Below are 27,587 nucleotides of genomic sequence, written 5' to 3'. Positions count from 1 at the left end.
ATGCTAGGGCAAATGAAGCACGCTACAGCTGCTATGGAAATCTGGGAGGATGTTCCCCCAAGAGGTAAGACTGCCAGCACCGTATGACCCAGCTGTGCCCTCTCATTCGCATCTTCCGAAAACTCTTAGCTGACATACTGTAGACATAGTTCCATGTCCATGTCCATTGCTGCATGATTCACAATAGCTAACAACTGGGACCAGCTTAGATGTCCATCGACAAATTAATTGATAAAGAAAACACTGCATAAATGCATAATAGAATTTTCTTGTAATAGGTGCATTTACTTTTTTATTTAAATTTTATTTAATTTTACATAGCTCCAGTTCTCCCTCCCTTCCCTTCTCCTGCCTCCCACCTCCCCTCATCCCATCCCCCATCCATTCCTTAGAGGAGGTGAGGTCTTTCTAGAGGAGTCCACAAAGTCCTCCAAGTTGAGGTAGGACCAAGCACCCTGCATCAAAACTAAGCAAGGTATTCCACTATAGGGAATGGTCTCTAAAAGCTAGTTCATGCACCAAGGATGTGTCTTGGTACCATTGCCAAGGGTCCCCCAATAGGTCAAGCCACATAACTGTCACCCACATTCAGAGGCTTAGTTCAGTTCCATGCAGGATCCCCAGCTGTCAGTCCAGAGTTCTTGAGCTTTCTCTGTGGTTTTCCCCATCATGATCTTGACTGTCCCCCTTACTCATATGATCGATCCCTCCTCTTTCCCTTCAACTAAGTTCCAGGAGCTCAGTCCAATGCTTGGCTGTGGATCACTGCCTCTGCTTCCATCAGTTACTGGATGTAGGTTCTATGATGACAACTAGGACAGTCACTAATCTGATTACAGGGAAAGGCCAGCTCAGGCACCCTCTCACTTTTGCTAGGAGTCTTAGCTAGGGTCATCCTTGTGGATTCCTAGGAATTTTACTGGCACCTGGTTTCTCCCTAACCCCATAATGCCTCCCTTTATCAAGATATTCCTTTCATTGCTCCCTCTCCCTGTCCCTCCCCCAACTTGGTCATCAAGAGACCCCTGTGCTCCTATCCTCCATCCACTCCCTTCTACTCCTCTTCCCAGTTGACTCAGGAGATCTTGACTATCTCCGTTTTTTGGGGTCCTTCATGTTTATCCCTCTTAGGGTCCTCCTTTTTACCTAGCTTCTCTGAGGTTGTAATTGTAGCCTGGTTATCCTTTGCTTTACAACTAACATCCACTTATGAGTGAGTACAAACACAGTAGTGTTTGTCTTTCTGGATCTGACTTTTCTCACTCAGGAGCAGGCACAGTAGAATTTTATTCAGCTATAAAGAAAAATGAGATGCTGACATTTGCAGGAAAATCAATGGAACTAGAGATCATTCTTTTAAATATGTCTGATTCAGAAATACAAATAACATGTTTTCTTTCATAGGCAGAACCTAGATGTATAGGAGAGTGTCGTGAAGGTAGAAAGATGACCATGAGAGGGGAAAGAAAGATCTTCACGGATTAAAGAGGACTGAGAGTGTAAGGCAGTTATTATTCAAGCTTAAGGTTTCAAAACACAAGAATACTAGCTCCAAAATTCAAAGAAAGAAGTGGGAAAAATCCACAGAAATTTGAACATGTTTGTTGTTGCAGCATCAGCTGGCATGGATACAAGGGCCCCAGTCAGGCCTATATTTAGCAAGCAACAACAGTATTTATTCATATGTAAAACAAAGAGAAATGGATTCAAATTCTCAAGGGTTTATTTAACTTGCAGTGGATATGTTCTACATATCCGCCAGACCTTATCTTCTTTCTCTAAACAAACAGAGCCTCAGCTAATGTGTGTTCAAAATGATAAGAAAGATGTTTCCTGTTCTTGTTTGTGTTCAACCTGTTGCTTCCAAATCAGTTATCTAAACAGTGATGATGACCTTTCAAGTTGCAATGTATTTACAAGTTTTTTCTGCTGCTTAATATTTCTGGTATTTTCTACAGCTTGAATATAAAGATTAAGGTTTCCACAGCAAAGTTGTCTGGCTAGGCATTATTCCATTCCATCTTTGCTCATCCTTACTTTCTGAGATAAGTCACAGGCACCACATTTTAGATCCTTTCTTTAAAATGTGCAGATGAGCGCACACACACACACACACACACACACACACACACAAACACCTTCCTTCTTTTCTTCCATTATGTTTTTATAGCCTATTCATGCTTCAGATCCATACACAAACTAATATCAAATGAGGTTAATATGAGTGTTTTCCTCATTGCTATGCCAAGTGCTATAAAATGAGAATGCTTAGAAAATATTTGGTAAGATTATTAAATTAAAATAAATATATTCATTAAAACAACAAAAAGTGAATGAACCAAGAAAGTCAGGAAAGGTGGTTATAATTATCTCAGAAAGTATCAAAAAATGATTAGGATTCAGCTTTTCTTGTTTTGATCCTTTTTTATTTTTTCTTGAGTTTGTCACCTTAAAAGTAAAGAGGAAATGATGTAATTAATCTCAAAAATAAAAAATAGATTACATTAAAAAAACTCAAGCAAGATTTTGTGATAAGCATCTGTTTCTTTCTGTTTACTCTAATGAGTTTTCAAATGTAAAGAAATGAATAAAAACCTCAATGAAGAGTGCTAGATCATAAGGACATAAATGCTCCACGTATCAGGTTGTGTTAAATCTTCACTGTTATCCCTTTTTCCTCCCCTTTGGTGATATTTCCAAAGCAGGGAAGATTTGTATGAAATGTGTGCTTTAATGTCCATTTAATGAGCTCTTACCCAACTCCAGGAGGACTGTGAGGAAACGTACTATTTTATTTTTTCTGCAATATGTTATAGAGTTGGCTAGGAATTCAATCATCAGGGAAAGTCATTTATATAGTACCTTGATCTTGCCAGAATAGCTGATCCTTGATTTTTCTCCCCTTCAGGTATTTCAGAGAGCAAAAGCAGATACTTGGCTGTTTTGATAAACACTTCTAAGTTTACAGATGTCAGCTTCTCTCACTGCTGATAGTTTCTGTGAAGACAAAGTAACATCTCCCAATAACATCGGTAAGATGGTAGACAGGGAAAGGGGAGATACATGGAGAAAAACCAAGACCATAGAGAATCTTAGAAAGTTGGGAAAAGACTGAATCTATTTATTCTGTTTATCTGATCTTTGGGGAATAATGGAAAGGCAATATAAAGAGTTTATAAATATCACACAAGCTTTTTAGGAAGTTTAAACCAAAACCAAATGTTAAGTTATCCCTCCTTAATCCATTCAGGAAAATTCATTTTGTTCTCATTCATGCAAGCATTATGAGACACAGTAAGGATAGTTATTACAAAAAAGAATGAACAAAGAAAGAAAATTAAAGAAAAAAATCTAGGACTACAGTAAGGGAGTTAAGGTTCACTTGCCTCATATGTAAAATTTATGAAAACACAAAACCTTCAATATTATTCAATAATATTCAATATAGCTACTATTATAATAAGCATACAAAATATTATCCATTATTTCAGAGTTGATGAAATATTACAATTAAGTAAAGAAAGAGATATTCCAAGTTGTAATAAAGCCTCAGGCAAAAGAAAATGTGTTCCTAGCTTCAAGTAACCAAAAACATCAATAATATTCAAATTTTGCTTCTTTGCTAATCTATTTTTAACTAAGAGAATTTCTATATTTGATTGATATTTTTTCTTGACTAAGTGAGGATTAAAAATACTTATAACTCAATCTTAAGTAGAATATAATTATAATAGTTTATGTTTGGGTGAAAAATAACTAAATTTAAAATAATTTTGTGGCCGGGCGGTGGTGGCGCATGCCTTTAATCCCAGCACTCCGGAGGCAGAGGCAGGCGGATCTCTGTGAGTTCGAGACCAGCCTGGTCTACAAGAGCTAGTTCCAGGACAGGCTCCAAAACCACAGAGAAACCCTGTCTCGAAAAACCAAAATAATAATAATAATAATAATAATAATAATTTTGTGAGATCAATACACTATCTTCCCAATTTTTCAACATATTTTAAGCATCTTAATGGTCAAGATAAAATTAATTGATAAAATATGTAAAAGTATAATTTCTCTCTTGCCTTAGACTCTAATATGGCTGTCACAACTCAAGATTTTTCTTAGCTTTTTAATAGAATGTCATGTATGAATTGATCAATTTATGTCATTCTCTTCCCTCCAATTCCTCCCAGCTCCTTCCTACTCCTCAAATCTTATGCTGCATTTTGATATTCAACCCGCTGTAAAGTTTGTGCATTGCCATTGAGATTTTTAAAAATATAGGAAATATTATTTCACTGATTGCTGAAGTTTAAAGCACATGGATGATTTTTCTTTTTCTGCCTGATGTCACATACTCTAGGTCAGCACTACTGTTTGTGGTAGGATACGTATGATAAAAAACACGGCAAACAAGAACTTTAAATAGAAGGATTTGTGTTTAATGAAATAGTAAGTTAAGTCTTTAAATGAAAATGAACATCAAAGTCTCCAACTCTGAAATAGTTGTAAGATCTCTATGATTTACAAGAACTATAGTAGTGATCAGAATGCCTGGGAAACAATGGCTTTAACATTTAATGAGCTGTGCCATTTCAGGAACTTCCCACAGACCACCATACTTTCCCTGGCTCCACTTCCACAGTTTTCTTCTTGACTGGAATGCCTGGGCTGGAAGCTTTTCATGTCTGGTTTCCATCCCTTTTTGCTATCACGTGTGTTTGGTCTGTTGGGCAACAGCACTGTCCTCTATGTGGTGGTGAGAGACACCAGTCTCCAGGAGTCCATGCTCTAGTTCCTCTCCATGCTCTCTGCCACTGACATGGGCTTCACTATTTCTTCTCTTCCCACAGCACTGGGTATCTTCTGGTTCAACACCAGGATCATCAGCCTTGATGAATGCACCATTCAGTTGTTCTTTCTGCATGGATTCACCATTATGGAATCATCTGTGCTTTTAGCCATGGCTTTTGACTGATTTGTTGCCTTCTGCAAGTCCCTGCAATATGCTAGGATCTTAACCAACGCTAGGATAACCAAAGCAGGGTTGCTGGTTTTTGTATGTGTGCTGTTCCTTCTGATGCCCTTGCTCCTACCCCTTAAACAACGTCCTCTGTGGCCCTAATGTGCTTTCTCACTCCTACTGCTACCACCCTGATGTGCTCAAGTGTTCTTTGGTGTGGGAAGTCCTTCAGTATATGTGCTGCTTTTATTGGTTAATAAACAAAGCTGCTTTCAGCCAATGACTTAACAGGGTAAAGCCAGGTGAGAAATCCAAACAGAGACATAGAGAGAGAAAGCAGAGTCAGTTAGAAGCCATGTAGCCACCATAGGAAGCAGATATCGGTTGCCGGACGGAACCTTACTGGTAAGCCTCAACCACATGGTGATACATAGATTAATAGAAATGGGTTAAGATATAAGAGCTAGCCAATAAGAAGCATGAGCTAATAGGCCAAGCAGTGTTGTAATAACATAGTTTCTGTGTAATTATTTTGGATCTGAGCAACTGGGAACAAACAAATAACCTCTGCCAACAGTTCTTGCTCAAGTGTCAAAGTCAACAGCATTTGTAGACTGTTTTGACAACATGTATAGACATATCCTGCATTTTCTTCTTTCGTGTGCTGATCATCAAGTCTATCCTCAGCATTGCCTCCCCAGAAGAAAGGCAAAAGTCCTTTGTTTGGCATGTGTGTCTCTCATATTTGTGGTGTCATAATCTTTTACATCCCCTGGATCATCTTGTCTCTGGTATATCAGTTTGGTCATAATATCTCTCCATATGTCCATACCCTAATGTCCAATCTCCATTTCCTCTTACCCCTAGTGTTGAACCCCATTATTTATAGTATAAAGACCAAACAATTTTGTAAACCATTCATCATGATCTTTCCTAGCACAAGGTAGACTATCTGGCCAGGCAATCTTCTTTTTGTCCTCTATTTTCCTCTTTCTTCAGCATTTTACTTCTTAACATCAGGGTTTTTTTATTAATGAGAATACAAGTACATAAGAATACATAAGAACCACTTCTCTTTTCCCAAATACTGTGCAGATAATGAAACAAATACAAATCATCCCTAGAGAAGGCGATTAGCTGCACTGATAATAAGTTACAACAAACATGGATATAATATTTTGAAACCTGTAGCACATCATTGTGAATCCAATAAAAACTATAGCAAGGATCTGTATACAGTCAGTGTAATAGGAACAAATGCTATATCCAGTATGGAAAGGAGGAAGCATAACATATGAGATTATAGATAAATCTTTATGTTTGGTAAAGTTGCAACTATAAAAGCTTCCCAAAAGAAATATAAGTAATGAGACAATTGTAGTGACAATGAAGAAAATGGAAACTCTGCACTGTAGCCTACTGGCAGTATGCCACATTCTATCTTTGACCCAGAAAGATCACATGTTATTTATGAGTCAATTATTTATGAGTCAATATTTAACATTGCAAAAGAGAACCCAGCCAGTACAGCATGATAAAGAAAAATATAAATAGACACATATTAGCAAATAGTATATAGAAAAAAATGAAGAAGTATGCAAACTAACATTTATTTCAAATAATATGCTATAAGGAAAACCAAAAAGAATCTACATATAAACTTTTTATGAGTAAATGATTTGGAAACAGATCTAACACAAGGCTAGCTACCATACAAGCATATGTGTTTATATTTCCTAATACAACAAAATAAATGTAATGGGTTATAATTTTGAAAACACCCAAAGCAATGAATACTTAAGTATAAATTTAAAGAAGTCAAAGATATCTCCAGCCTGATAACTGAATTAGAGAAATCCTAAAGAAACAGAAATAAGCCATTCTCATTGAAAAATTCATTACTTAAACTGTTGTGAAGTTTCTCCCAAAAGTGAATTGTACACTCAATGCAACTCCACCCAAACCTCAAATGCCTCTGTATATTTTTATTATGTATGAATATATTATATATTGTATGTGTATATATGTGTGTAATTATGTTAATCTGATTCTAAATCCATGATACATTGCTATTAACCACAGGAACAATGCTGCATCTCAGACCTATGGAATTTGTTCATCTGGTATAATTGGAAATTTACACACACTGAGCAAAAGTTCCCCATTTCTCTAAAATGTCTTTTACTCAGTATTCATTTATAGCAGAGTGTCCTCAGTAAATGTCCCCCACCCAGATATAAAGCTTTCTAATCCTGACTATGCAGCAACAGCCTTAGTTCTTCATGGTAATGAGAAATGAGTCAATGTTCACAATAGAATAGTACAGGCACAATTTGGTAGAAATAGAATCTTAAACTGTTGTGTAGTTCTAAACAGTGACTCAAGGTCATTAGATGTCTTCAAATCAAAGCCACCTATCAGGGCAGGCCTGTGTCTTCCAGGAATGGGCTTTATTTAGTTTCCAAATCACCACCATTTTCTAGATGCAGTTCATGGAAAAGAGGTCATTATATGATAATATGAGGATCTGGAGGCCATTGGTATTCATAGTTTGAAATGTGAAGGAAGCAATTAGCAGCTGCCAAGTGCATCAAATTAAAAAGAACATAAATAAGACGAAACAAAGAATGGCCAAACAACCAAACCTCCAGATAAAGAAAGCAGAAAATATATGCACTCCTTGAGAGCGGGTCAGTGATATGCCGTTTTTCGGTCTTCATGTGCCTCCCTCCAAATGTCCAATGCTCAGGAAACAGTGTATGAAGACAAAGGATATACAACATATTAATAACCTCCACACAGCTTTTCTTTATCTCTGAAAGTTTTTGAAGTGTGTTCAGAAAAAGGGAAATATTTTGCCAAAGAAATACTCAATACCACTTATACTTACTCATAGGAGTAACAAAACAATTTCATAAAAGAGTATACATATTTTGTCATGTCATGCCTTTCTGACTGGCCATCACAGGCAGAACCAGATACTTTAAAGCAACAGTTAAAAAGTAATCAAGATAAAAATTTATGTTGCTAGACTAAGAAACAATAAAATCCTTTATACATAATTTATATTATTCATAAAATTCTCATGTGTGTAATATTAAAGAATTGCTTATTCTGACAATTATTGCTTTGGGAATCTCATTTAATATTAAAATTTGGCTAATGGCAGATGATGCAAACTATTAGATTGTTAAGAAAGATAACATTTCTTAATCTGTGACAATTTAGGAGAATTAAAATATGCAAAACTAATCACAAAGAATCTCACTAGTAACCTAACTCTGCTTTGCACTCATTGTCCTTTGACCTGGTAGAAATCCATTGTTCAAAATTAATTTCACAAATCATGTCCTTATTGTTCATTGTTTATTCACTAAATATTTCTCAAAACTTGTTCCATATGAATGTTAAATTGTTCCTTTCTGGCCACACATTCCTAGCTAGCCCACAAGGAATTCTTCAAATTCAGAAAGTGGATCCGTGTCAATATAGCTTTCCTTACATGATCCATGCTGCCCCTGTTGTCAGAGTAGAGTGCAAGACAAATAATGCACCATTTTCAGAAAAGAGGTAGATCATTTCTCAGACTCCTGTCTCTGTGTTTAAACTTCATTTTGAAGAAAATAACATTTCTTATTCACTTTTTTGAGATGCCATCCTGTTTGACCAGATAAGCCAAACTTATTAATGCCATCTTTGACTTGTCTGTGCAGTACCATTCAAACTGATTCCATCTTACAGAAATAAAATTAGTTTGGTTTCACTATTCATACATTTTACCACTTTGGCTTCATTTTTCCATCTCTGTAGACTCTCTTGTTATAGACACATTTTTATCAGGAGCCCCTAACTTCATCAATTTCTCACTGAATTTTTTTTGAATCTTCATCCATGTAAGTATGCAATTGATATTATGTTGAAATCCCATGTTGGGGGTAAAAAAATTCCCAAGAGTTATTTTGCTCTCCGAATCACGAATCCACCTTCAAAGAAGATACTGCCCTAAGACTATATATATTGACCTTAGGTTTCTCAGAAGTTACCTTTACCATCATTCTATTTCACTGATGTAGGGACCCCAAAATGTAAGTCTATTCCACCTTATCTGAAAGTCGGAGAGTTTGAGTTTATTTTTGATCTTTCAAAGTTGTTGACAACAGGTTTGTCTACAAAACAAAATATGCTGACGTAGGCTGTAGTTACTTGATGTTTTGGACATTAGGATGGTCCATAGAGATAGACCTGCTCCACCATGACCAAAGGTCATAGAATTCAATTTACTGCTTCTTCTTCTTTTGAAATAAGAGGTTTGACTTATGGAGTGGCTGCCTGCAGAATACTTAGTCTAGCGGGTATTCACTGCCCCAAACATCAAATGATTTCATCAGGAATTAATGGCTTGACATCTCAAGCATTGTTCTGGTTGTCCTTTGTATCATGTTAAAGCAGTCTTTTGTCTTTTATCCCCCCCCCCATTTTTGTTTAGGTATAAAAGTGTATGGAAAATAAACATGGGTGAGAATTCAGCATTCAGTATTCGATGAGGTGCCCTTTCATTACTAATCTGTTACTTCCTTATCTCTCTGTTCTTCCTATCTAACATTTCTAATCCTTACACTCCTACCCTGGAATGCACAAACCCACCGTGGCTAGGATCATGGCAAAAGTCACCCCAAAAGGTGGCTCACAACATGCTGATAAGAAAACCAATGCCTGTCACTGAGGTGTCTTCCTGCTACTGGTATCATCAAGGCAGAGTTTTCTGGATTTCTGCTTGTAATCCATAGAGATCTTGGTGCTCTAAGATGTTCTCCCAACAGCAGGAGTATTTCTGCCAGTTGCCTGTCCTCCAAATATGTCACCTGGTGCTAGCAGATGGACTCTGGGAGATCATTCTCAAACAAACAGTACCCCACTATTCCCTTAAGCAGCTATCATCAATTTTTATATCATTTCTCAATGAGCATGACTATCATAAAAGGGATATTTAAATGACCCATTGAATTTTTGCTAATTACAAGAAAAATTATACAGACTTCCAGTTTTCAGTTTCATTAAAAGGCTCAAAATGAAAACATAAATGTATTTATAAGTCTTAGATTAAAATAAAATGTTAAACATAAGTTAAAATACTCCAGGTTAATGTTATACAAGTTTTGCTGGCTTTTTAATATAATGACCCAAACAAAATTGAATAAAATGGCTTCTTTATTCCCATGATTGTCTTTCCTAGTTTGAAATATTTAAGAGTGAGTATTATATTCCCAGTGAGAATCCATTATAGAAAACTATTATTTTTCTTTGCAGAAGGATGTCAATTGCCCAGAACAGTTGACCAACACAAAACTAGCTCAATGTGTTTTTGTAGACATTTGTCCTATGTTGTTTTGTTGGGGCTTCTTTTTTTTTGTCCTATTGGTCCTTTGCTTGTATATTTTGTTTTCCTGCACTTGCATGAGGTGTGTGTGTGTGTGTGTGTGTGTGTGTGTGTGTGTGTTTCTTGGGTTTATGTATATTTTTTTAAAGAGAGAGAAAGATAGAATAAAGAATGAGTGGGGAGGAAGATCTGGAAGAGATCAGAGAAAGGGCAAATATGATAAAGGCATATTGTATGAAAAAGATTCCAGACCGGGCGGTGGTGGTGCACACCTTTAATCCCAGCACTCGGGAGGCAGAGGCAGGCGGATCTCTGTGAGTTCAAGGCCAGCCTGGTCTACAAGTGCTAGTTCCAGGACAGGCACCAAAAACTACAGAGAAACCCTGTCTCAAAAATCAAAAAAAAAGTAATTTCTTCTGGAAGTCTCTTTCATTTGAGTTCCCAAATTGTCAATTCTTTCTCTATAGAAAGAACAACTCTCAAGGAAGCTATTGATTTTTGTCTCCCTAATTTATTGCTTGCTTTTGAATCTTGGAGATGAATCTCTTGATTTTAACAGATATTTAATGCATGCATACTAGCTATGGGATTGCAATGCATATGTGCTGTGTAGCTGCTGCTAACTGCGATCCTTTCAAAGTTTCTGTTATACACACAACAGTATCACTAACAAGAAACACATGGAATCTTTTAGAAGTGATACTCAGTCCTCATCTTAAATGCTATATTCATCATCAGAGTGGTTATCAATATCTTTTAAAACTGAGGTATATAAACATCCTGTGTCTGTGTTCGTTTTAATTGGTTCTGTTCCATATGTCTAAGCCCCCATGAGCCAAGGCACCAGTTAAGCACCAGGGGACAGAGTACTGAGACAGAGCAGCGTGGCTCAGAAATCCCATATGCTTGGGTTTACTACAACAGAGCCAGTGATTCTCTCACCACACTCCTGATAAAGATTCTCCACTCATCGAAATAAGTGGGTGCCCTTCATGTACCCCACTATGTTAGAGTAAGAGAAACCGCCACTCCCTGTGTAATGGTCCAGACAACCAGCCACATTTCGGTAGGAAATCATATTTTTTCTGTCTGTAATAAGTTTGTCTAGCCATTTTAAGCTGAGTTGTAACTCATTTCAAAAGACACAAGATTTCAGTGGAAGTAAGTATAAAGACCACTGCAAAGTTTATGATGCTTTTCCTTTAACATACCCACCTCCAAGACTTCTATTTCTGCACATTGTTAAAGGTAAGGCCCTTCCTTACTTGGCCCAAGTCATTCAACTCCTCTGAACTCCTCATTATACATATGACCCCTGCTCCGGTCACTTCCGTGGGACTGCCTACTCAGAAACTTCAAACTCCAAGTAGATGTTTCTCTTATATATGTCTAAGTAGTCATAGTAAGTATATATACAAATGTGAAAATGTCTAATTAAACCCAACATTTTGTAAGACATAGTCTATATTTAACTTACATTGTGTTTGTGACATGTGTATTAATGAAACTCCCCGACAAAGACATGGGCACACCCTCATTATTAGTAACTTACATTTCTAGTTGATTGACATTTCTACAGCACATTTATTCCATGCAGGATCCTGGGGAGCATCAATTGAATTCAAACTTTTAATTTAATTCTTAACAATAGAAAGACAGTGTGGCACAGTAATGACCACACTGAGCAGACATGAACTTCCCACACTGGGTTCATTACATCCTCCAGAGGAACATGGGTAAATTCTTCACTCTGAAGCTGTGTTATCATTCTTTTGCCTGTCACTGATGTCAAATAATCATGTATTAACTAGTGGTTATTTGGTGAATTCCACATTTTTCGTGAACCACTGAGTTTTAATGGGGTTACTTGTAGGAGTGTGGGTGAGGGCTTACCTACAGAAGCAGAAATGACTCCTTGTGTTCCATTGTTTCTTCAGCAAGCATATTATCTAACTGAATGGTGTATATCTTTCAAGCATTTCTATCACTTTGTAACCAGCTTTTCAAAGGTGGGAGACATTTTGCTATAAAATAATTCTTCATATTTTACCAAATTGAAAACTTCAATATTTCCCCACTTGGCTTTTAGCTTTCATTTTGTTATTAGAAATTCTGCTTTCACTCTGCAATTATATCAATGTTTACCTGTATTTTGTTCTAAAATACCTGTGGTTTATTTATGTTTAATTACTTAACTACCATGAAATAATTTCAATATATTTTTGTATTTGTGTTTTTTATCAAGTCAGATTACCTAACTGCTTTTATTCACCACCTCCTTCTATTACTACTGGTTTTAACATCTACTTGGTATTTTCCTGGGCCTCTTTCTGTAATTATATCCCAGTACCCCACTACTCTGTTTGTTTCAAAATGGTAACTAAATTCTCCTACTTATGTCAATATCTAATATAACAGTGCAGAAACCACAGCAAATCTTTCTAAGTTGGTAAACATCTGTCAATCGTTTCATATAAAAATTTTTCCTTGTCTGGTTTTGTTCCATTCTCAAAAACATTGCAACATTTCACATTTTATTTTAAAGCTTATATGAAGTTGTATTTTCTGAACTTTTGTTTACTGCTTATGAGAAACCAGCACCACTACCCAATTTTAGAATATTTTCCATCACCCAAAATAGTTTCCTGGTTACTGCCAATGCCCATCCCTAGAGAGACCCACGTGCTAACCTGCTTTCCGTCTTAAAACGGGTTTCTTATCAAGACTAGGTTGATAGCTCAGGGGTTAGGAGGGTTTGTTGGTCGAGCACGAGGACCTGAGTCAGGCACAGCCATTCACACTGGAACCCCAACCCTGGGGGCCCAGTCCAGAAACGGGTGGCTCCCTGAGGCTTGCTGGCCTCCAGCCTAGCTGCAGCTTTGGTGCCACGGTGATAATGTGATAGAACAGGACACCTGAGGACCTCCTCTGATCTCGGAACATGCGCAAGCATGAGCACTTGCACACACATGGATAGTACTCTATACACGCAGCTCACACACCAAATCTTTTCCCTTTTCTAATTATTTCATTAAAATAAATCACACTGGAGTGTCCAAGCTAGGCCTTTCTTCACCCTTCCTAATGTGTCCGTGGAACAGCCTCGGTTGCAGTGATGTCAGTATTTCTTTTACTTTGCTGTCTGAACGTGATTCCATCATATGGGCGTTTCGGAGTTTGTTCATTCAGCAGATAGGATTTGGATTTTCCCCAATTTGGGGCTATTGCAACTACAGCTGTTATGAGCATCAGTGTGTAAGTGTTTATACACATGTTTTCATTTGCCTTTGGAAAGTTTCTAGAAGTAGAATTTCTGAGTCCTATGGTGAAGTTATGGTTAAATATTTAGAAAACTGCTAATTCATTTTTTAAAACTAATGTACTATGACATACTACCAGCCCTGCAGGGTGGTTCCAGTTTTTCCAAATATTGTCAAAACTTAGCTTTTTAGCTTTTTCTTTCTTACCTTCTTCTCAGTTCTAGTCATTCAAATACTTAAGAAGCCTTATCTCATTGCGTTTAGAGAACTGCTATCTTGCTGATGCTGACCTTTCTAATCCACCACAGTATGGGGACGTCCTCCATATTACTATCCTATAATTTATAATGTCTAAACGCTTACTTATTTATATGTTGTAGTTCACAATGTCAAAGTCTTAGTCATTGTTTGTAGACAGAGACTGCCCATTTGTTTACTGACTGCTCAGGTGTGAGTAATCACACATAAACTATTTAATTACAACACTGTTTGGCCTATTAGCTCAGGCTTCTTATTAACTAAGTCTTACATCTTAAAATAACCCATTTCTATAAATCTGTGTATCACCACAAAACTGTGGCTTACTGGGTAAGGTTCTGTTCTGGCATCTGTCTCCTTAAGTAGTTACATGGCATCTCTGTGACTCTGCCCCCCCTCTCTCTATCTCTATCTCTATCTCTATCTCTATCTCTATCTCTATCTCTATCTCTATCTCTATCTCTATCTCTATCTCTGTTCAGATTTCCTGCCTGACTTTGCTCTGCTAAGCCATTGGCTGAAACAGCTTTATTCAGCAATCAATAAAAAGCAACACATATACAGAAGGACATCCCACATCAGTTGGGGAGGTGAATAAGTTTGTGTGGAAGTTTATTATTTCTACAGCTTAATTTTAAACATTTCTTTAGTTAATCTAGCTTTTAAAACGGCTTGATTTAAATTTCTTTATAGAAATCTATACTTTATTCTGAAAATATATAACTTTTAGGAAGTTTTCGTTTTGTTTTGTTTTTTGTTTTGTTTTGGGGAATTTGTATTTGTTTGTTTGTTTTGTTTTGTTTTTCAAGACAGGGTTTCTCTGTAGCCTACCCTGGAACTCACTGTGTAGACCGGGCTGACCTCAAACTCACAGCAATCTGCCTCCCTCTACCTCCCAAGTGCGGGGATTAAAGGCATGTACCACCACTGACCAGGGAAAACGTATAACTTCTAAAAAACAATAAAGTCGGGCATTTTGTATATGATTTCACGTCTTATCAAAGATTTTCTCATTATATCTTTCCACTATTCTATTTTTGTATAAAAATTTTTCAGATGAATTTGTCCAAATTGAGCTGATTTAAACAATTACACTTCAATTTAAATTTTGATTGTATCTAGCATATTCAATAAATTCTATGTGTTCAGTACCGCGTTATTTTGTCTCCTCTTTTCTGTGTATATAGTTTTCTCTCCTGTACAGTGTGCTGGTATTACATGCACTGCTATAGGATATTTTGTCTGAGTTGTACAAAACTGACCACTTATAATGACATAAAACAATTGTCATAAATGTGCTTCCAGATGTTATTACTCTTCTGCATGCATTCAGGCTCTGATTCTCCGATGCTATTTTCTTTCTGCAATGCGTTTAACATTTCGCAGCACTATTTTTTTCTTTATACTTCCTCAGTACAAAGGAGAATCTCTTTAGTTTTCTTCCTGTTTGTTTGGTTGGTTGGTTGGTTTTGGTTTTGGTTTGTTTTTTTGTAAACTGGGTACATGACTCACATTTGGCAGCTGTCTCAATGGGCATCATTGTACGGTGTGTGGTCTGATTCTTGGTTACAGAAGACTCGGCTTCCACTACAGCAACACCCGTCTGCAGCACTGTTCAGTTGTTTCCTATTCTGAAATAATTATGAAAATAGGAATTCTAAATTTCTAAAATGTGTGTTTGTTTCCTTCTTTCCACTTCTGATGAAGACATTCATGGGTTCATGATAATTACAAAAATCAGTGTTTCTCCACCAATACCACCCCATATGCCCTTGTCTTTCCTAATAAGAAGTATATGTCATAAGAAAAAAAATCTAGCTTGATCTTATAGTTAAACATCCTATGAAATCTAAAAGCCTTCTTCTCATAGTTTCTTTGGTAAAAACCAGATTGGTTTGTGTAGACTTGGACATGTATTAAGTGTTGTCTTATTTTTCTACTTCATTTTTGAGATTATAATATAATTATATCATTCCTCCATTCCCCTTTCTCCCTTCAAGTCTTCCCATATGCCTCTCCTTGCTCTCTTTCAAATTCTTGGTCTCTTTTTAAAAATAAATGTTACAAGCATATGTATTCATAACTATATAAATGCAACCTACTAAGTCTCTGTGTGTGTTGCAGAGCTGACCATTGGTACTGGATAATCAATTGGTGTGCTCTCCCCTAGTTAACACTATCTCTCCCACTCTCAGTACTTTGCCTTTGTAGAGATGGGCTTCCTGGGATTTCCCCTGGTGCTTTAGCAGATCTTGTGTTGTTCTTGTTGAACTCATCTTTTTAGTCAATCATGTTGATGAGACTCTTTGGGCATAGGGTCTGCTATTCCTAAAAGACAGTCTTACAGAAAGCTCCCTGATTGGCTGTTAGAATCTCCCCTGCAACTCTCCTGCAATGTCCCCTGAGCCTCAGTGTTTTGTAGATTTATCCACTGGTGCTGAGCTCCACAGCTCTGCACTTTGGTTGTGATTTTGTGCAGTGGTCATACTGCAAAGAGAGTTTTCCTTTATGAGGTCTGAGGACTACACTCGCCCGTGGGTTTAAGGAAATATTGCCCTACTTTTTTAATCAATCCATCTTCATATGCTTTAGGATGATTATCAATTTTAGCAGTAGATCTTATGTTTGCACATCTTTATAAGTGTTAAGAATTTGGCAGAAATAGAATTATTGACAAAGACTTTCTTTCGCACTGTGCTTGTAATAAAGTTACTCTGAAATAAAAGTCTTAGAGAACAGGCAGTAATGTGTGCTAGACACAACTGCAGCAAAACAGGAATTGGTGATTAAAATTCAAGAAAAAGAGGTTATGAATTTTAGAGCAAGTTGGGAAAATGAAGTTCCATGGGAAGAATTGAAGAGAGAAAATGTTGTAATTGTATTTTAACTTCAAAAGAGTTTGGAAGACAGATGGAGTGAGAATGTGCAGATTTCTGGATTAGGGAAGCATGCCTTACAGAGCTGCATGAATCTGCAGACATAATTCTGTAACATTATCGTATAACTCATGTAGAGTTACTAACTGAAGTGAGAAAGAGAATGTATCTGCTAAGTTTCCATGTAGAAGATTGAAGTCTGATACAGTCATGTTGTGTTTGAGCTTGCATTGAGAGCGTGAAGTAAAGAACTAAAGAAAAAGCTAGAAGGATCTACTATTCTTAATGTTAGTCTGAAAAGAGAAATGCTTTAAAATACAAAAGAACATGAAAAAAGTAAAAGCATTGCCCTTTTAAACTTAAACTGAGAAGTTTAAATCTGTAATAAACAATACCTCATACAAAAAGGCAAGTTCATCTTCATCTGCATTCATATGTTAGCTTTGTAATTAGAAGCTAGAAATGCAAAACACTAAGCAAAACTGGTTAAAATGACCATGGAAGTCTTCTACAGAATCAAGAGAAATTTGAAAGAAGTTTAAAATACATTTTGAAAAATCTGTTGGCTTTTTTAGTAAATATATAATTTTCAAACTGCATTACTCTGTGTATTCGCATTTTGCCAAATAATCTACTACTTGTTAAAAGTAACTCCCAGCAGTCTAATTACAGGTCGTGAGGTGGACACACAGCCCTAAAATATGTTTTAAGTCTGGACAATGAACTTATAAATAATTTGATATTCACCAACAAAGATCTATATCTCACATTTCTTCATATATTAGTAGAAAATAATATTACTAATTGAACCAAACTCATATCATAACTATGACATCATCACAAGGTGGTATAGCTTGTAATAGCAGAGACTCTGAAGTCTCTCCTTCTCTGAGTCCAAATGCCACCTCTCTCTTTTTATAAACTTGAAGAGTTTATCCAAACTTCTAATACTTATCCATCTAGACAACCACATCTCTCGGATTCATCAGAAGGCTCAAAACAAATCTATGCAAAACAGTTACTGGAATGTGTATCTCTGTAATGCTGTAACCTATCAACTTCAGGTTAAGGACTAGGCCATATATGTGACCAAAGAAGCTTATAATTTGACTCAGTGACTGCTGCTACATACAAGGAAGATTCGTTGATCACAAACAAGGCAAGGCTTTAGTATTACATAACAATATTTCCAGCTTCAGAGTCATAAGAACTGAAGCATCTCCTCTGTAATAACATGTATGAAGAGGCATGATGGGTGTGCATTAACTAGGGGGGAATCCTAGGCACATCCTGAAACATAACATGTATGAAGAGACATGATGGGCATGTATTAATGGGGAGAAATCCTAGGTACATCCTGGAAACAGCTGTACACTGCTTACTAAATTGATCGAGCATAACTTAGCATACCATGATACTCTAAAAATCCAAGTAAAAATTATTTTCCTAGACTAAGCTCTGACTGTGGTACATTAGCATGTTTTAGAAAACACACATATTCAAATATAAATCAGTTACAAAGCCTGTATTTATACACTATGAACGAACAGTACTATTAAACAAAGACAAACTAAAAACCACTTTTATTCATAGAACACAATAAGTACATTAAAGGACACAGTTTCAATCAATTTTTAAACTTACCTGTATGTGTGAATGTATGCAATGTGTACACAGGTGCCAGTGGCCATACAAGGTGTTCAGATACCTTGGAGCTTGATAGGTAGGAAGTTATGAGCAAGCCAACATAAGGACAAGGAACTGAGCTCATATCCACTACAAAAGCAGCGAACACTTTTAGCTGTGCCAATCTCTCTAGCCCCTAAATAATAAAAGTTTTAATTAAGAGTAAATGATTAATAACTATACAAAACTCTAAATAATAATGTAAAATAAATTTAGCTGGATAAATTTAAATTAATTCAAACCTGTATCTGAGCTTTCTGATAGATCTACATGTAATTTTTAATGGAAAAACCCCAACAAAATATCATTGTTTGCACGGTTCTACTAATAACAAGTTCAAAAGTAGGAATTGGTAATTATGGCTGTTGCCAGAAAAAGAGAACTGCTAAAGTGAACAATAGAATGGTTAGCGTGGGGCGGCGGAACGGAACGCGGCCGGAACACCGGGCAGCGGAACGGAACGCGGCCGGAACACCGGGCGGCGGAACGGAACGCGGCCGCAACACCGGGCGGCGGAACGGAACGCGGCCGGAACACCGGGCGGCGGAACGGAACGCGGCCGGAACACCGGGCGGCGGAACGCGGCCGGAACACCGGGCGGCGGAACGCGGCCGGAACACCGGGCGGCAGAACGCGGCCGGAGGACGCCCAGCGCAGCCGGCGGGGACTCACTGGGACCAGAGCGGCAGCAGAGGACACAGGCTGCTGGCGGCGGGAACCGTCCCAGCAGCAGAAGCAGGCTGCAGGGACCGCGCGGAACACCAAGAACAGATCGCCCCACTACAATTAAACCAAAGAGGTAGGCCTTCGGTTGGGGAGGTCCCTGGCAAAGGAGGAGCCGGGTCATATTCCTGAAGACCTTTCTGAGGGGTGAGAGGTATCTTGGCCCCCGGCAGGAACCAGGAAACAGAGCAAGGGCATTTTGTAAGAGGAGCCCCTGGCCAGCAGGGGAACCTGAACCAGTTTTAAAAGACCCCTTAGATAGCATCGATAGGAGGAGATGGGCAGGCGCCAAGGAAAGAATTCACCCAATAATCTGAAAAACAACATGAAAACACCAGAACCCAACGATCTTACAACAGAAGGTCTCCAACACCATAACACAGAAGAAGTGGAAAAAATTGACTTTATGAAAGCTGTAGAGTCCCTTAAACAACATGTGAAAAATGCCCTTATAGAAATGGATGAGAAGTATAACCAAAAATTTGAAGAAATGAGTAAATACGTACATAATACCCTGGGAAACCAAGAAAGAACGATCAAACAGGTAATGGAAACAGTTCAAGAATTGAAAACTGAAATGGAAGCAAGGAAGAAAACACAAACTGAGGACCAGCTGGATATGGAACATCTAGGTCAACGAGCAGAGCCTACAGAAAAAAGCATAATCAATAGAATACAAGAAATAGAAGAAAGAATGTCAGATTCTGAGGACAACATAGAGAAAATAAACGCTCTGATCAAAGAAAACTGCAAAGCCAACAAATTCTCATCACAAAACATTCAGGAAATATGGGACACAATAAAAAGACCAAATCTAAGAATAATAGGAATAGAAGAAGGAGAAGAGTCACAGCTCAAAGGCCCAGAAAATATTTTGAACAAAATTATGGAAGAAAACTTTCCCAACATAAAGAAAGATATTCCTTTGAATATTCAAGAAGCATATAGAACACCAAACAGACTGGATCAAAGGAAAACATCCCCTCGCCATATAATAATCAAAACACAAAATATACAGGTTAAAGAAAGAATACTAAGAGCTGCAAAGGAAAAAGGCCAAGTAACTTATAAAGGTAAACCGATCAGACTTACACCTGATTTCTCTATGGAAACAATGAAAGCCAGAAGGTCCTGGATAGAAGTACTGCAGAAACTAAGAGACCATGGATGCAAGCCCAGACTACTATACCCAGCCAAGCTTTCGTTCACTATAAATGGAGAAATCAAGACATTCCAGGATAAAAACAAATTTAAACAATACGTAGCCACGAATGCAGCCCTACAGAAAGTAATAGAAGGAAAATCGCAACCCAAGGAATCCAACATTGCCAACACTTACAATAACTCAGGCATCTAGCGACCCTTCACTAGCACAACTCAAAGAAGGGAGACAGACAAATTCTACTTCCAAAAACAATAAGAATATCTGGTGTAAACAACCACTGGTCATTAATATCACTTAATATTAATGGTCTCAATTCACCTATAAAAAGGCATAGGCTAAGAGATTGGATACGAAAACAGGATCCAACGTTCTGCTGTTTGCAAGAAACACATCTCAACGACAAAGACAGGCATCTACTCAGAGTAAAGGGCTGGGAAAAGATCTTTCAAGCAAATGGTCCTAAAAAAAAAGCAGGTATGGCCATATTAATTTCTAACAAAACTGACTTCAAACTAAAATCAATCAGAAGAGATCGAGATGGACACTTTATACTCATAACAGGAACAATTTGTCAGGATGAAGTCTCAATCCTGAATATTTACGCCCCTAATATAAAAGCACCCACGTATGTAAAAGAAATATTACTAAAACTCAAGGCAGACATCAAACCACACACACTAGTAGTAGGAGACTTCAATACACCTCTCTCAGCAATGGACAGGTCAATCAGACAGAAACCTAATAGAGAAGTAAGAGAACTACTGGAGGTAATGAAGCAAATGGACTTAACAGACATCTATAGAACATTCCACCCAAATAGGAAAGAATATACCTTCTTCTCTGCAGCCCATGGAACCTTCTCGAAAATTGACCACATTCTCGGAAACAAAGGAAACCTCCACAGATACAAAAAAATATCAGTGTCCACCTGTGTCTTATCAGATCACCACGGATTAAAGGTAGAATTCAACAACAATCCTACCTCCAGAAAGCCGACAAACTCATGGAAACTGAACAGTCAACTACTGAACCACACCTGGGTCAAGGAAGAAATCAAGAAAGAAATTAAAGTCTTCCTTGAATTTAATGAAAATAAAGGGACAACATACTCAAACCTATGGGACACTATGAAATCAGTGCTAAGAGGAAAGTTCATAGCACTAAGTGCCCACTTAAAGAAAACAGAGAAAGCATACATCGGAGACTTAACAGCACACCTGAAAGCTTTAGAAAAAAAAGAAGCAGATGCGCCCAGGAGGAGTAGAAGACTGGAAATAATCAAACTGAGGGCGGAAATCAACAAAATAGAAACGCAGAAAACAGTCCAAAGAATCAATGAAACAAAAAGTTGGTTCTTGGAGAAAATCAACAAGATCGACAAACCCCTATCCAAACTAATTAAACGACAGAGAGAGAACACGCAAATAAATAAGATCAGAAATGAAAAGGGGGACATAACCACAGACACAGAGGAAATTCAGAGACTCATTAGATCTTACTACAAAAGCCTGTATGCCACAAAACTAGAAAATGCAAAAGAAATGGACATTTTTTTTAGATAAGTACCACATACCAAAGCTAAACCAAGACCAGGTGAACGATCTAAATAGACCTGTTAGTCGCGAAGAGCTAGAAACCGTTATCAAAAATCTACCTTCCAAAAAAAGCCCAGGACCAGATGGTTTCAATGCAGAATTCTACCAGAACTTCCAAGAAGAGCTAATACCTATACTCCTTAATGTATTTCACAATATAGAAACAGAAGAGTCATTGCCAAATTCCTTTTATGAAGCTACAGTAACCCTGATACCAAAACCACACAAAGACCCAACCAAGAAAGAAAATTACAGGCCGATCTCACTCATGAATATCGATGCAAAAATTCTCAATAAAATACTGGCAAACCGAATCCAAGAACACATTAGAAAAATTATCCATTATGATCAAGTAGGCTTCATCCCAGAGATGCAGGGCTGGTTCAACATACGCAAATCTATCAATGTAATCCACCATATAAATAAACTGAAAGAAAAAAACCATATGATCATTTCATTAGATGCTGAAAAAGCATTTGACAAAATTCAACACCCCTTTATGATAAAAGTCTTGGAGAGATTAGGGATACAAGGGTCATACCTAAATATAATAAAAGCTATTTACAGCAAGCAGTCAGCTAACATTAAATTAAACAGAGAAAAACTCAAAGCCATCCCACTAAAATCAGGAACACGACAAGGCTGTCCACTCTCTCCATACCTCTTCAATATAGTGCTTGAAGTTCTAGCAATAGCAATAAGACAACATAAAGGGATCAAGGGGATTCGTATCGGAAAAGAAGAAGTTAAGCTCTCGTTATTTGCAGATGATATGATAGTATACATAAGCGACCCCAAAAACTCTACCAAAGAACTCCTACAGCTGATAAACACCTTTAGTAATGTGGCAGGTTACAAGATCAACTCCAAAAAATCAGTGGCCTTCCTATACACTAAGGATAAGGAAACAGAGAGGGAAATTAGAGAAGCATCACCTTTCATGATAGCCACAAATAGCATAAAATATCTTGGGGTAACTCTGACCAAGGATGTGAAAGATCTATTTGACAAGAACTTTAAGTCTTTGAAGAAAGAAATTGAAGAGGACACCAGAAAATGGAAAGATCTTCCTTGCTCCTGGATTGGGAGGATCAACATAGTAAAAATGGCAATTCTACCAAAAGCAATCTATAGATTCAATGCAATCCCCATCAAAATCCCATCAAAATTCTTCACAGATCTGGAGAAGACAATAATCAACTTTATATGGAAAAACAAAAAACCCAGGATAGCCAAAACAATCTTATATAACAAAGGAGCGTCTGGAGGCATTACCATCCCTGACTTCAAACTCTACTACAGAGCTACAGTATTGAAAACAGCTTGGTATTGGCATAAAAACAGAGAAGTCGACCAATGGAATCGAATAGAAGACCCTGAAATTAACCCACAAACCTATGAACACCTGATTTTCGATAAAGGAGCTAAAAGTATACAATGGAAAAAAGAGAGCATCTTCAACAAATTGTGCTGGCAAAACTGGATGTCAACCTGTAGAAGAATGAAAATAGATCCATATCTATCACCATGCACAAAACTCAAGTCCAAATGGATTAAAGACCTCAATATCAGTTTGAACACAGTGAACCTGATAGAAGAGAAAGTGGAAAGTACTCTACAACACATGGGCACAGGAGACCACTTCTTACGTATAACCCCAGCAACACAGACATTAAGGACCTCATTGAATAAATGGGACCTCCTGAGATTGAGAAGCTTCTGTAAAGCAAAGGACACTGTCACTAAGACACAAAGGCAACCCACCAACTGGGAGAAGATCTTCACCAACCCCGCAACTCACAAAGGTCTGATCTCCAAAATATATAAAGAACTCAAGAAACTAGACCATAAAAGGCTAATCAACCCAATTATAAAATGGGGCATTGAGCTGAACAGAGAATTCTCAACAGAAGAACTTCAAATGGCCAAAAGACACTTAAGGTCATGCTCAACTTCCTTAGCGATCAGGGAAATGCAAATCAAGACAACTTTAAGATACCATCTTACACCTGTCAGAATGGCTAAAATCAAAAATACCAATGATAGCCTTTGTTGGAGAGGTTGTGGAGAAAGGGGTACACTCATCCATTGCTGGTGGGAATGCAAACTTGTGCAACCAATTTGGAATGCAGTATGGCGGTTTCTCAGGAAATTCGGGATCAACTTACCCCTGGACCCAGCAATACCACTCTTGGGAATATACCCAAGAGAGGCCTTATCATACAACAAAAGTATATGCTCTACAATGTTCATAGCAGCATTGTTTGTGATAGCCAGAACCTGGAAACAACCTAGATGCCCTTCAATGGAAGAATGGATGAAGAAAGTATGGAATTTATACATATTAGAGTACTACTCAGCAATAAAAAACAAGGACTTCATGAATTTTGCATACAAATGGATGGAAATAGAAAACACTATCCTGAGTGAGGTAAGCCAGACCCAAAAAGAGGAACATGGGATGTACTCACTCATATTTGGTTTCTAGCCATAAACCAAGGACATTGAGCTTATAATTAGTCATCCTAGAGAAGCTAAATAAGGAGAACCCAAAGAAAAACATATAGGCATCCTCCTGAATATTAACCTTCAGCAAGCGATGAAAGGAGACAGAGACAGAGACCCAAATTGGAGCACAGGACTGAAATCTCAAGGTCCAAATCAGGAGCAGAAGGAGAGAGAGCACGAGCATGGAACTCAGGACCGCGAGGGGTGCACCCACACATTGAGACAATGGGGATGTTCTATTGGGAACTCACCAAGGCCAGCTGGCCTGGGTCTGGAAAAGCCTGGGATAAAACCGGACTCTCTGAACATAGCGGACAATGAGGACTACTGAGAACTCAAGAACAATGGCAATGGGTTTCTGATCCTACTGCACGCACTGGCTTTGTGGGAGCCTAGGCAGTTTGGATGCTCAACTTACTAGACCTGGATGGAGGTGGGGGTTCCTTGGACTTCCCACAGGACAGGGAACCCTGATTGCTTTTCGGGCTGGGGGCAGACTTAATTGGGGGAGGGGGAGGGAAATGGGAGGCGGTGGCGGGAAAGAGACAGAAATCTTTAATAAATAAATAAATAAATAAATAAATAAATAAATAAATAAATAAAAGAATGGTTAGCGTGGAAAATTAGGAAGCCTTCTGGCATTGTCCTAACTGAAGTCAAAAAACTTAACTGGTAGACATTCTCTAAAGTTCTGTGCACTTTACTGAATGCATATCAGACTTAAAAATAATTTTGAAATTCTAGATTTAGGAAGTCAAGATTCTGACTGAACAGACCATCATGCCAACCTTTCATTACCCCACCTCTCCTACTTTTCTCCCGACTGGCACCCGGGTCTAGATGGGCTCATTCCTGGATCTCCACCCACCCCTTCTGCTGCCTGTAGTTCACTGCACTATCCGGAAATTCTTTGACCATATTTGTTGTCCTTACTGAGCCGACCCTCCAAGAGTCCATGTACTATTTCCTCTCCGTGTTGTCCACCACTGACGTTGGCTTATGCATCTCCACAATTGTGACGGTGCTGAGAATACCAATGCCAGGGAGATCAACAGATGTTCTTTATCCAACTCTTCACTGTCATGGAGTCCTCAGTGCTGCTGCCTACGGCCTTTGATCATTTTGTGGCCATCTTAAACCCCCTGAGATACCCTGCCATTCTAACTCATGCGAGGATTGCACAGACAGGCCTGGTAGTAGTTACTAGGGTGACTGTCATTTTGACCCCGCTAGTCTTACTCCTTAAGCGTCTATCATTCTGCCATAGCCACGTGTTCCACCATTCTTACTGTCTCCACACTGATGTGATGAAGCTACATGTTCCGACACAAAAATCAACAGTGCATTGGGACTAACTGTGGTTATTTCAACTGCTACAGTGGACTCCATCTTTATCCTGCTCTACTGTGTCTTGATCTCAGTTCTCAGCATGGCAACCCCTGAGAACAGGAAGAAGGCTTTCAGCAGCTGTACTTCTCATATCACTGCTGTGGTCATCTTCTACACCCCTTGTTGAGCCTCTCCTTTGTCCTCAAGCCCCACCCTTTGTGCCCACTCTCACTGTGAATGTGTATTTGCTCATCCCCCCTGTGATGAACGCTATCATCTACAGTGTAGAAACAGAGCAGATTGAGAGAGCTATTCTCAGACATGGATATTGCCAAAGACCTCGTGTTTTGCAATCATTAATCACATAAAAACTTATTTCAAGATGAGAAGCAATTATCACACATTAAATGTAAGAGTAAGATCTAGGTATAAATCAATCAAACAGATTCAAAATAATCTTTTCTAATGCATTTTCTTTACTGCCAGAACACTTATTCAGATTCTCACTGTCTCTCAGCTTCCTTATTTTATTTTAATTTTTTAACTTTTATTTTATTTTCAATTTAAATTTTTTCATACAATATGTTTTATGATGTTTTCCCTTGTCCTAAGCCCTCTCAGATCCCCCACTACCTTCTTACCAGCCCAACTATATGTTATTTCTCTCTCAAAAAAAACAAAATTAAAATAATAAATTAAAATGAACAATGAATAATACAGAAAACAACAAAACAAAATGAAACAAAAATCCCACCAAAAAATGAGTCAATTTTGTGTCAGTGAAGTATTCTTAGGCATGGGGCCTGCCTTGGAGTGTAGTTATTATACCCGGTGGCATACCATCGACAAAAACTTGTTTTCTCTTTCCAAGAAAGTATAAATTGAAGATATTTTAAATTAATTTTCCAAGTACTCAGCTGGAAATCCTTTTTTAAAAAATAAAGAAATAAATTTATATGTTGCAATGCACAACACAAACTAAATAAGCTATAACTTCTTATAAATTTCCCATGCACAAACTAAATAAGCTATAACTTCTTATAATATGCATCAGTTTTCTCTTAATTTTAATGAATACCTCAAATTCTCAAAAAATAAGAAAATTAGTCTAACTAGTCTATTATATTTTTGTACCTTTCCTGAGGGTGAACTTTACCGTCTACTCCACTTTGATCTTTCAGGCACATTCCAATTGAAGATTATAATTTTATGACTCATCTTTAAATATCTCCACTAAGTTTTTTATACTCTCTCCAGTGACATTCAGCACAGCCTTCACATCATCAGCCTTTCTAGTGTTTCTCTTTTATCTGTTCACCTTTATATAAATATGAGCATCAGTGTATATGTACACTAAACGCTCAAGTTCTCGTGAAGGTATAAACTATATAAGTAAAAATTGCCTTGACTTGTAAAACTGCTACAACATGTAACCGAATGCCATCTATGTAACAGACACTCACTAATATCTGAGTTATATTATTCCTAATAGTTTTTCATACATACCTTCAGAACAACTCCAATGTAACCAATTCCATTTCATATGTGACATGAATGACCTAATAAATTGCTCTTAAAATTGGTGGTAAACTTTCTGTCTATAACATCTAGCAATTTACCTTAGTTCTGGCAAAGCTAAAGTTAAGGGGAGAAAGCTACTTGAGAAACTGAGGTGTCCATAGCTTATTCCAGTTTGAATAAAGTGAATGGCTTAAACTAGTCTTTGAATGAACAAGTTTCCCTTTGGGGGCTTTTATTTTCTAATGTTCTTTAACTCCTAAGGTGCAAGAAATCCCACAAAGTACCCTTCAGCACTTGCCCCCACATACATTGGTTTCCTATCTGCTCGAACACTAAAAATT

General features: G+C 37.7%; 1 pseudogene; it reads left to right on the top strand.

Annotated features, from left to right (window-relative positions):
* Window positions 1–26,093, top strand: LOC142851262 (olfactory receptor OR51C1-like; annotated as a pseudogene).
* Window positions 26,094–27,587: the final 1,494 nt, after the last annotated feature.

This window comes from Microtus pennsylvanicus, chromosome 5 (genome assembly GCF_037038515.1).
Source record: "Microtus pennsylvanicus isolate mMicPen1 chromosome 5, mMicPen1.hap1, whole genome shotgun sequence".
NCBI classification, from domain to species: Eukaryota; Metazoa; Chordata; class Mammalia; order Rodentia; family Cricetidae; genus Microtus; species Microtus pennsylvanicus.
This window is presented reverse-complemented; position numbering and strand designations above follow the sequence as displayed.